The sequence below is a fragment of the Diplotaxodon limnothrissa genome, linkage group LG7 (genome assembly GCF_057381915.1).
Source record: "Diplotaxodon limnothrissa isolate DT_005_m linkage group LG7, D_limnothrissa_male_GT1.1, whole genome shotgun sequence".
NCBI classification, from domain to species: Eukaryota; Metazoa; Chordata; class Actinopteri; order Cichliformes; family Cichlidae; genus Diplotaxodon; species Diplotaxodon limnothrissa.
The window spans coordinates 43,882,721-43,894,849 of NC_140602.1; positions in this window are offsets into that span (position 1 = coordinate 43,882,721).

Sequence of the window (12,129 nt, forward strand, 5' to 3'; positions counted from 1 at the left end):
TGGTTTGGCAGTGTGAGCAGTTGTTGGTAGACGTAAAGCCCATCTTGAACATCCAATGACCTGTATAGTGCACTCTATGTGATATTTTGTATTGAATTAATTGAAGACTGGGATTTCTAATTAGATGAAAGGTTTTTAAGCAAATCTGAGACCAGAAGTTTAGGTCTAAGTTAACTGATAAATCCGCTTCCCATTTTGCAATAGGAAGTGATATTGATTCATCTGTTTTAGAAAGCATTCTGTATATTTTGGATAGTAATTTGGGGGGTTTAAGAGTAAGAAATTGAACCACACTTGGTGGTGTTTGTAGTTCAACTTGACCCGGTTTAAATTTCTTTTTTACTATGGATTTAATTTGTTGATATTCTAAAAATCTTTTCTTGTTGATCCCATATTGTGTAACTAGTCCGTCAAATGAAATAAATTCTGTTCCTTCTAGTATATGTTCTAAATATTTGATTCCTTTACCACTCCAATCTGAAAAGTTTATCATATTATTGTTTTGTAATATGTCAGGGTTGTTCCAGATAGGTGTACGTTTGCATGGGATTAATGAAGACGCCGTCAATTTTAGAAACTCCCACCATGCTGTCAGAGAAGAGCTGATGTTGATGCTTTTAAAGCATTCATGTCGTTGGATGTTTGAGCTGATAAATGGTAGGTCTGAGATCTCTAGATTATTGCAGAGTGCTTGTTCTACATCTAGCCAAGGTTCATCTAAGAGGGTGTGTTTTAGCCATCCTGAGATAAACTGAAGCCTGTTGGCTAAGAAGTAGTGCTGAAAGTTAGGCAGTTCTAGTCCTCCTTTATCCTTGGTCTTTTGTAGTGTTTTTAAGCTTATACGTGGGGGTTTATTTTTCCAAAGGAATTTGGACATACATGAATCTAGAGATCTGAACCAATCTTGTGGCGGTTTAGTTGGGATCATTGAGAATAAATAATTTATTTTTGGTAAGACCATCATTTTTATAGCGGCAACCCTTCCCATGAGTGATATGGGTAGACATTTCCATCTAGCCAGATCATCTTCTACCTTCTTTAAAAGTGGGATATGGTTTAATTTAGTTAGATCTGCAAGCTTGGGAGAAACATTAATACCTAAATATTTTATATTTCCCGATTGCAGTGGTGTAGAAGAGGAATTATGGAAGGAGCAATTAATCAGTAGGACTGTAGATTTTGACCAGTTAATTGAGTAATCTGATATTCTTGCAAAAGAGTTTATCAATTCAATCACCCCAGAGATATTGGTTTGTGAATTTTGGAGAAAGAGTAACACATCATCCGCATAAAGGCTGATTTTATGTTCCACGTTCTTGCATTTTATGCCCTTAATTACTGAATTCTGTCTAATTGCTGCTGCTAGTGGTTCAATAAAAATTGCAAATAGTGAAGGGGAGAGTGGGCATCCCTGCCTGGTGCCCCTCAAGAGACAGAAGCTGGAGGATGTCTGGTCATTTGTTCTAACACAAGCTGTTGGGGAATTATATAATATTTTTAACCAGTTTATGAAAGAGGATCCAAAACCAAATTTGTGTAAAGTTGCAAATAGAAATTTCCAGTTAACTCTGTCAAATGCTTTTTCTGCGTCTAAAGAGAATATTGTAGTTTCTAGGTTTTTACTGTATGAGTAGTCTATCAAATTAAGTAATCTACGTGTATTTGTTGATGAGTGCCTACCTTTTATGAAACCAGTTTGGTCAGGATGAATTAAGAGGGGGGTTATTTTCTCCAGTCTCTTTGAGAGAGCTTTGCAGATTATTTTAAGGTCTACATTTATAAGGGATATTGGACGATAGCTTGAGGGATATACAGGGTCTTTGCCTGGTTTTAGCAGGAGATTAATGTTTGCAGAATTCATATTTGATGGAAGTCTGCCCTTTTCTTTAATTTCCAACAACGTTCTGTAGAAAACTGGTGCTAGAATCGACCAGAATTCTTTGTAGAATTCTGCAGGAAAGCCGTCTGGACCTGGAGCCTTATTATTGTGCATACTTATCAGGGCTTCCTGGAGTTCACCTGGTGTCAGTGGTGAATCCAGTGCCATTGCTTGAGTGTCCAATAATTTTGGAAGAGTTATGTTGTCCAAAAACTGATCAATTTCTTTTTTAGATGGGTTTATTTGTGGTGAATACAACGTTTTATAGAAATCCCTGAAAATGTTGTTTATTTGTATCGGATCATATATTGTGTTCCCAGATGAATCTTGAACAGCACATATAGTTGTTTTTTCTTTATTTATTTTTAGCTGGTTTGCTAGAAATTGACCGGATTTATTACCATGTTCATAATTTTGTAGGCGTAGTCTTTGTACTAAGAATTTTGTTTTTTTATCAATTATCTCATTTAATTCTAGTTTTGTTTTGCGTATTTTGTTCAATGTTTCCTGATCTTGGTGGGACGCGTAGGCTTCTTCTAGTGATTTGATGTTTTTTTCTAATTCCTGAATATTTTTGTTTTCTTTTTTCTTTTTATGTGATGAGAAAGAAATTATTTTACCTCTCATCACAGCTTTCCCTGCTTCCCATAGAACAGAAGCTGATGTTTCGGGAGTTTCATTATAGTTCAAATATGAAGTCCACTCTTTTTTAAAATATTTAATAAAGTCTTCATCTTTAAGTAGTGATATATTAAATCTCCAGTTTTTTCTTGGCGTAGTATTATTCTTGTGCATTAGTGTTAAAGATACAGGACCATGATCGCTGACAGCTATAGGGTGAATCTCAGTGTCTGAAATGTCGTTCAGCAGTGAGCTGCTGACCAAAAAATAATCCAGACGAGAGTAGGAGTGATGGACATGTGAGAAAAAAGTATATTCCTTACTGGTGGGGTGAAGGGAGCGCCATGCATCGCAAAGACCAAAGTCGCTCATATACTGTTTGATTATATTTGTGGACTGCCAATTACGCTGAGTTCCCGCTGTATTGAGCCTATCCATGTCTTCATTTAGTCCAAGGTTGAGGTCACCTCCAAGAACAAGTGTGCCATCTAAGTGTTCAGAGAGTGCACTGAAAAAACCGTGAAAGAATGAGGGATCATCAACATTTGGACCATATACACTTGCAATACATAGCTTTTTATCACGTATAGATAGTTTAATGATTAAGAATCTGCCCTCTGGATCTATAACTGTATCGAGTACTGTGAAATTAATATTTTTATGTATTAAAATTGCTGCTCCCCTTTGTCTAGAATTATAACAAGCTGAGAACACATTAGGAAACTCAGGTGTTTTAAGTTCATTCGAACCTCTAAGAGGTCTGTGGGTCTCTTGTAATAGGACAACATCTGCCTGTAGTTTTTTGAGTTGGTTAAATATTTTTAACCTCTTTTCTCTGGAGCCAGCTCCATTTATATTCCATGTAATGAACCTCAGTGTACCCATAGATGTTTGTGTATAACTAGGGATGTATGCTGTGTGCGTTGCTTAGACAGGTGGAGAGAATACGTCACTTGTTCATAAATAAAGAGAAGGAGAGAGAGAAAAAATGTGTGGCGAGATGCTCCCTGAGTCTGACTTTGTGTATGCATAGTTACTAATATGAGTAGGCTTGGCTTAAGTGTGTGTGTATCTTATATGACTGTGTGCGCTGTCTGACTGATGTAAATGTGCTGCCGTTGAGCGCATGGTGCGTATGTGTCGAAATAAAGGATGTTTGTGGATGAGTGTCGAAGCAGGTGATCGAGGCAGTGAAAGGAATAAAGAAAGAAACCAAGGACAGCGACACCTTAAAGGCCGGTCCGTGAAAATAATGTCGGGCATAAACCGGTCCGTGACGCAAAAAAGGTTGGGGACCGCTGACATACTGCATACATATAATCTAGGCCATTGGATACATTAGCTTATTAGCTTAGATTACATTAGTTTATCAATAAATAAAAAATAACTTCAGAAAATGGGTGGTGCAGTGGTTAGAAGGGGGTCTCACAGGAAGATTGGGTGCTGGGTTTGAATCTGCCGGCTAGGTAGGAGCTTTTCTGTCTGTTTTCTCTGTACCTGTGTGGGTTTTCTCCAAGTGCTTTGGCTTCCTTTCACAGGAGAGATGAAACACTGTCTAAAAACATGCATGCTAGGTAAACTGGTGATTCTAAATTGCCCTGTGATGGACTCACAGTGACCCTGACGTAAACAAGCGATTAAGAAAATGGATGGGCTCCGACAACAGTTCCAGATTTTTCTTTAAAAGTTTATTAGATATGTGTCCTCACAGTGCCAAATCAAATACTAAGAGCGACTGACCAGAACACTTTGGCCTGGAGGGCTTTGCCACACAGAAAAAAAAAATAACTACATTTCGGAGGTGACCCAGTAATGGTCTCGGTCTGGCTACCAATATAAGAATTGTCTGGCTCTGCCACTGGCAATGAGGCCAGCAATGATGGTGACAAGTTTCACCCTCACCTCAAAATTACAGCTAATAATTTAACCTCCTGGGTACAGATGACCTCCACTAGCCTTCATTCTGTCTTGAGAAAAGTTTTGTTTTCTTGTTTTGTGTAAATGTAGCAGCCATTATTTCCCCCGCAAAAATGTTTCTGCTTGATTATTGTGTGAATTTTCTGTGCTGTGTCCTGAGATTACGAGCATAAACACAATTTCCTTTGTGCTTTGCTGTACACGCTTGAGTGGTGTTAATTAACTAGCGTGGCTCATCAGCCACCAGGAGAGCACCTGCTCCCGGAGGCAAATGCAGGAGCAGCAGGACGGGTCATTTTTTTAACAGCTGGCCCAGCTGACCCAGTTTGAGCTGGAGCCAGATGATGAAGTGATGATGAAGTCATTGCTTTTCTAAATTTACATTTTTATCAGCAATTCTACATTTACTGCATCACAGCTTGTATCGATTGGCCAAACACTAAACTATTTCATTTTCAAGCTTTCTCTGTCCCCTGAGGTGACCGCCTAACTGACTGTATGTCAATCACACATAAAATATAGCAGGCAGGATATGTCTCACTTTATCTGGATGTTTTTCCACAAGAAAAAGAACAAAATAAAGAAATTACAGAAACCCCAACACACCAATGGAGGGATGAAACACCGTCCAAATATCATTTTGATAAAAGTGTATACTGTAACTGTGAGATTAATCGGCTAAGAATCCAAACAACTACGAATACATTACATCATCTCTGTCTGATGTCTGTGGCCCCGCGACCCAGACAGTTGTTAAATTCACACATTTCGAGACACCACGCTAAGTTCAAATGCAATACCAATGGTCTGTGTGGACGAACTGATCTGTGGAATTAAACAGCGTGTATATATGTAATTGAGTGTGTCCGCCATGTAAAACTGTTCCTGCAGTCGCTGCACTGTGGAGAAGTGATCCTGTTAACAGGCTTGGCTCTCAGCTGATGCATGGCATTGCAGTTCAGGGGGAGAAAAAACGAAAGAGCCTCAAAAGGAGCTGGCTCAAGCGTGCATGGTGTGAGGGAGAGAGAGGGAATCATTTGGCAGACCTGTCAGGCTGGGCTGTGGCAGCCCTCTGCTGTCACATTCCACTATAGGTCATATTGAATTCAGCTCCCACACAAGCCGGGGGAAATGACAGGAAGGAAGGATGCAGCCGTTCATTTCTGCAAAGTCCGAAGTTTGCGAAGAAGCGCCGTCACCGCTGCTGATGTGTGGTGTGACAGAATGACAGAGTGGCACTTGGGAGACTTCACCTCAACTTCGCTGGTGTTTGTGGATGAGAAAATTAGCAATGCGTGAAGACACACTGTCGTATTAGTAGTCTGAGCACAAAAGTCTCAGATGGGTGAGTAACAAAGCGAGAATAGCTTGTGTTTTGTTAGTTTTTGCCTTTGGATAAAACTAATGACAGTATTTTTATGTTTATTCTGCCACAGTTACTTTTAAGAGAAAAGCAGAGCTTATATTAAGGTCTGAGCACAAAATAATAATAATAAGAAGAAGATACAAAAGCAGTGAAAGGGAGAAGAGGCCACCTCATAACAACTGCCATGCGTGGTGGTGGACACCTTGCAGTCATTGAGTCGACCGTGAACTCCTCTTATACCAAAGTGTTCTAGAGTCCAAACTGTCTGGAAGCTAAACCTTGGGTCACGCGGCAGGACAATGATCCTGACCACAGCAGAAAAATCTACAACAGAATGGCTGAAAAAGGAAAAGAATCAAAGTGTTGCAAAGTCCCGACCTTAACCTGATTACAATGCTGTCGTAAGAGAGCTGTGTATAAACAAAGCCCACAAATCTCAATGAACCAAAGCTGCAAAGAAGAGTGGGTCAGAATTCTTCCACAATAATAAAGTCGTACAGCAAACAAACTACAAACTACTGAATCATGGATTGTACTTCGTTTTTCACAGTACTGCAGAGGATCCTGTGAAAACGTTGTTTCATATAATCACTGCAGTCGGTTAGTTGGCCATTTTTTTACTGGGCACACTGTGAACTGCCAAAGCTGATCACATGGCACAAAGTGAATGATGCTGTGTTTTTTAGATGGATTTAATATTGTGCCACTGGTGACGCTCATGACATGTCAGCTCTTTAATTCGGCTCAACTCATCCATATCACTGAGTGCTTAGATAATGAGATGAATGTTGTATTTTGTTGAGGGAGACACGAATCCATCAGGTTTCTTAGTAAATCCAGCATGCACAGTACTTGGACCCTACTACACAGAAGCCAACATAAGCAGTGAATGACTTCTGGAACGTGATGCTATAGAAAAGCTTTACATGCAGCCCGCGAATACCAAAGTCTCACTTGGGTCACTCACTTCTAATAGATTGTATTGAATTTCCTTCAGATTCTCAGTTTAATTATGTGGCCTAACCTATTGGCAGGGATTACAAACTCAAGCACAGCTTTGCAGTATGCAGACAAAACTGTTATGCTGATCAAGTGCGTAGTGGTAGCAAAGATGGATTTAAAAAACCAGTGACCTTCACAGCAAAATTGCAAGCTATCCATCTGTGTGAAAGGTTGAAGAGATGAGCGAGACACAGTGCACATCACCTGATGTTAGCTAAGTGAGGAGAGAGCTTGGCAGACGCACCTGTCCTCTGGCATACAGTCAAGGGAGCATCATGTTAGTCATATTGTGTGATACTGTTAATAAACAAAGGTGTGTACAGCTCAGTATTTCCCAGTCAGAAAAGGAAAGAAAGAAAACATACAGATATGGGAGATATGTGCATCTGATATTTATAAGATCACAGCCAGCATGGTACACAATCACAGTTATTTCTTTCAACTGGTAGGAATGATGTGGACTAAAGGCCTAAGTGAGACCCTTATCCTAAACCTCTAAAGGTAATGCAAAAAAATCTAAGAAAAAAACAGGATGTACTTCTGCATTAGAAGCAACTATCTTAAGAAACATCCTACTCAGAAGTCTTTTCTTTAGTCAGAGTGAACACCTGAAAGCCTGTGTGCAGAACCCTAATGTGGGCCAAGAAGAACCAATCAATCATTCTGTGGGAACCACAGAGCATGCTAAAATATTCAAAAAGAGAGCAAATCCCCGCCGAGGCAACACCTGCGATGGTGGCTGGTGGGTTGCGTGCAGAGAGATACATCAGCTGTCTTGTACATCCAATCTTCTCTGTCACAGTAAAAATACACTAAAGGGGGAGACGAGTCAAAACTGAATTAAGTTTTTCCTTTTAAAAAAAAAAAAGGCAGCATGAACCCAGCTCCAGCGTGCTGTCAGGGGTGCATCATTATGCAGACCTGTACATCTCTGTGAATGTAGATTGTTTTTTTGGCTCAGGAAAACCACCATGACTAATTAATGATTTCATGCAACAGCACTGTTGCAGAGTGCTGCAGCAGCATTATACAGTAACCGGCTGATATCTAGCCAAAACATGTTATAGGTTTTTCCTAGGAAATGAAAATAAATAAAAAAAATCTTTTAAATAAAACAAAAAAAACAACAACATTATTCCTACTATTTCACAATTTTTCTCCACTTCAGCCACCCAAGAGCCATTTTAACAACTTGTTGTTATTTCGTAATAGTGCTATTGACTGCATTTGCTAAGTGAGTGTTGCCATAGATTATTCCACATAAAATAAACGATAGGAATAAAATATGACGTTGTCCTGATGTATTTGTGGAGATGCACGAAATATTAAAATACTGGTCTTTTTTTTACGGTCCTCTACTGCCCTCCTCTGGTAGTTACAAATATGCCTCCATCAATCCCAACACAGATTTATCACTCTGTGCGGTCTGGCTCTATCCATTTTTTGATCTTGGCTGACACTGGGTGACCCAGGGCCTGTTCTTCGTACCGCGCTAAGTGAGTTAGCTGGATGAGATTGTTGACGATTTCGCGTGATCCTGGATCGTTCGGTTCCCCGAAGCCCATCCGGGACTTGCTGTCATAGCAACAGAGCCGTAAGCGTAAACCTGCTGGGGAGCAGGTTTACTTTATGTAAACAGGATTAGATCGCGGCCACGCAGGTATGTCCGCGTCATTCATACGAAAGCAACAGCGATATTCCACCACTGTTTCACCATAAATAAATAACATCAATGTAACTAAAGATAATGCAGCACTTGATCCTTTCATTGATTTCACACAGATACATACAGGTCATTCCCTAAAAAAGGGAAATGTACTATTAACATTCTATTACATGTATGTGATTATTACAGATGTAATTCATATTTCAGAGTAGTAATTGTAAATTACTTCGTGTAATCAAGATGAGAGACCACGGCTATAAAAGCGATGGTGGATTTGGGAAGTCTGTCGCAGTCATGTCCTGTCCGTTTACGCGAGCAACCCATTGCGGAAGGTGCAAGATTGATAAGGAGAGTCCTCAGAATTCAGCGTATATTGCGGGACAGACAGGATCCTTTAGCTCAGCGCGACAGTGTGCTCATAGAGAGATATCGATTTTCCCGTGAGGGTATTATTCACTTAACCAACTTGTTGACGAGGGGGTGCAGGACCACCACCTGTCTTTTTTTTTGCTCTGCCCTTTTCTTGGTTGCTGTTATGAACAAACAAACAGAGTATTCCAGGGTCTCTTTCCAAGAGACGACAAGCAATATAAGTGATAAATGTTACCATTCTGTAGAATATTCTTATATTTCACTTTTACTTGTTCCCATGTTCTAGTGGGTCCTGTTGTGGCTCTAATGTGAAAGGGGATATAATATAACATATTATAATATAATATAATGTAATATAATATTGGATAATATGGTGTGATATGATAAATCTACCCTACCGCCTACTGGTGTTGGCCAGAGGGGCCGATGGCGCAATATGGCAGCCTGGCTTCTGTCAGTCTGCCCCAGGGCAGCTGTGGCTACAACCGTAGCTGCCTCCACCAGTGTGTGAATGTGAGAGTGAATGAATAGTGGCATTGTAAAGCGCTTTGGGTGCCTTGAAAAGCGCTATATAAATCCACTCCATTATTATTGTTATTATTGAATTACTTACGAGTTTGATTTGTCAGCAACTTTCTGCCAGCCCTCTCTCCTTGCTTTTGCAGCCTTTGCAGTGTTCCCTTGCGTTTTAATTAAACTCTGAAACTCCTGAAATCCCTCACTCAGGAGTTCTTGCTCTGCTGCCGAAAAATACCGAGCGCGCTCCTTCGACATTTTCGCCGACCAATCAAAGGGTTGCCGATCAATGTTTCTACTATCGATGCGTAGCCCCTGTTGGGCCACCCAGTGATCTCACATTACTTCATCCAGCTATACTAATCGTCAACAACAGGTGTGTTCGGGGAACCGGAATAGCGAGCTCAGAGTTAGCGCGATGATTTGGTCTTGGATGTAGTAAGCGACGTACGAAGCACAGGGCCCCAGAGTGCTGACCGGTTGCCAGTCCATCACAAACAGAAAAAGAGACTAACTATTCAACCTCACATCCACACCTAGGGTTGATGTGTAATAAGATAAGAAAAACTATGATTATTTTTTTATTATTTATTTTTTTGAAGTTTTTTTTTTGTTTAGATGTTTAAATGGTCTCCCTGTGCCTGTGTGGGTACTCTCTGGGTCCTCCCAGAGTCCAAAGACATGTGTGTGAGGATAGCTGATGGCTCTGAATTGACCACAGCTGTGAATGCAAGTGTGAATGATTCTCTGTGTCTCTGTGTTAGCCCCATGAAAGACTGGCAACCTGTCCAGTTGTCATGGACCTGGGCCATGTGGGCCCGGTATTCTCAGTTTTTGTATGTTTTGTATTTCATCCCCTAGTCATGCCTTGGTTCCTAGGTTCTTCTGTTAAGATGTTCCTTATTTGGTTACCTCCTGTGTGCCCCTGTGTAACTGTGAGCCCTCGTGTTTTATTCCATGTTTCCCCAGCCCGTTATGTCTGTGTTTTCCCCGTGCTCTCTCTCCTCCTGTTTGAACCTCTGTACTTCCTGTTTGACTCTGCCTGTCTCCCGTCAGTGTTATGTTCACCCCGCCCTGTCTCGTTATGGTTATCTGTGTCAGCTGTGTTCCCCGTGTGTTCCCCGTGTGTTCCCACTTTCCTCGTTAACCCTCTGTGTATTTCTGTCTGCGTCTCCCTCTGTTCGGCGTCGCGTTCTCCCTCATGTTGTGTGGATCTTCCTGTGTCTACCTGCGAGTGTTAGTTTACTTTTCCCCAGTTTAGTTTTGTATTTCCTGTGTTCTGCCGTGCCAGCATTAAAGCTGTGTTTCTCGAGTTCATCCCCGTGTCTGTGAGTTTTGCATTTGGGTCCTCCTCCTGCTTGCCACACAGCGATCCATGACACCAGTGCTTCACCCACACTTTGCCCCATGACAGTTTGAATCAGATGTTAAAGTGTAATGGACAGTACAGGGCCTTTATTGTGCTGTAAGTGAAAACTATTATCCTGTTAACACAATGTCTTTTGGACAGATGTGGACAAAGCGGAGATATTTGGTCACAATGCTCAGCGTCATATTTGGAGAAAACCAACAAATGTTTCATATCACCTGTCGGGCATGGTGGAGGAGGGGGTGATGATTTGGGCTTGTTTTGCAGCCACAGGGTCTGAGCACCCTGCAATCACTGACTCAACCATGAACTCTTATATATACCAAATTATTCTAGAGTCAAATGTGAGGCTGTCAGCCTGACAGCTAAAGCCAAAGCACAGCAGCAAATCTACAACAGAAAAGAGCCAAAATGACTCTTGCTGTAATGCAGTGACCCAGTCAAAGTCCAGACCTCAATCTGATTAAAATTCTGTACTGGCATTAAGACAGCTGTGCATAAGCAAATGCCCACAAATCTCAATGAACCAAAGGAAAATTGTAAAGATGCGTGGGGCAAAATTCCTCCAGGGGAATATGAGAGTGTATTAAAGTCATATGTAAACAGTTGCTTCAAGTTATTGCAGCTAAAGTTGCTTTTACAAGCTACTGAAGCATGGGCCTGCATAGAGCCCTGTGAAAGCTGCCTTTTTCATATTACTTTAAAGTATTGGTCACCATCCTTTGTGTCCTCTAGATCATTCTCTAGAAACCTCATATTTCATTTTGTACTTTTTGCATTTATTTCTTATGATTTCAATATTTTTTGGTCTTTTATTTGGCCTGAAGGCAAAATCACTGCTGAAAGGTATATACAGGTTTTAAAACAGTGTATGCTTCCATCCAGATAATGTCTTTTTCATGGAAGTCATTGCAAATTTCACCTTAGACGAAGTGTCATCTCACATTTGCCAAAAACATCTCAATGATCCCCAAGATTTTTGGGAAAATATTCTGTGGTCTTACAAGATAAAGGTTGAAGTATTTGAAGGTTTGAGTCCTGTTAGTGTTTTATAAACAGAACATCATACTAACAGTCACACATGGCGGTGGTAGTGTGAGGATCTGGAGCTCCGTTGCTGCTCCAGGACCTGGACAATTTGCTGTAATTGATGGAACCATGAATTCTGCTCTCTCTCAGTTCTTTGTCTCAATTTTTTTGCCCTGAAGCTCAAGAGGACTTGGGTAATGCAACAGGACAATGATACAAAAAACACCAGCAAGTCCACGTCTGAATGGCTCAGGAAAAACAATGGAAGGGTTTGGAGTGGTCAAGTAAAGGTCTGAAATCAAATTGAGATGCATGACCTTAAACAGGCCGTTCATGTTCAAAAACCCTCCAATGTGGTTGAATTCAAACAATTTTGCAAAGATGAGTGACAC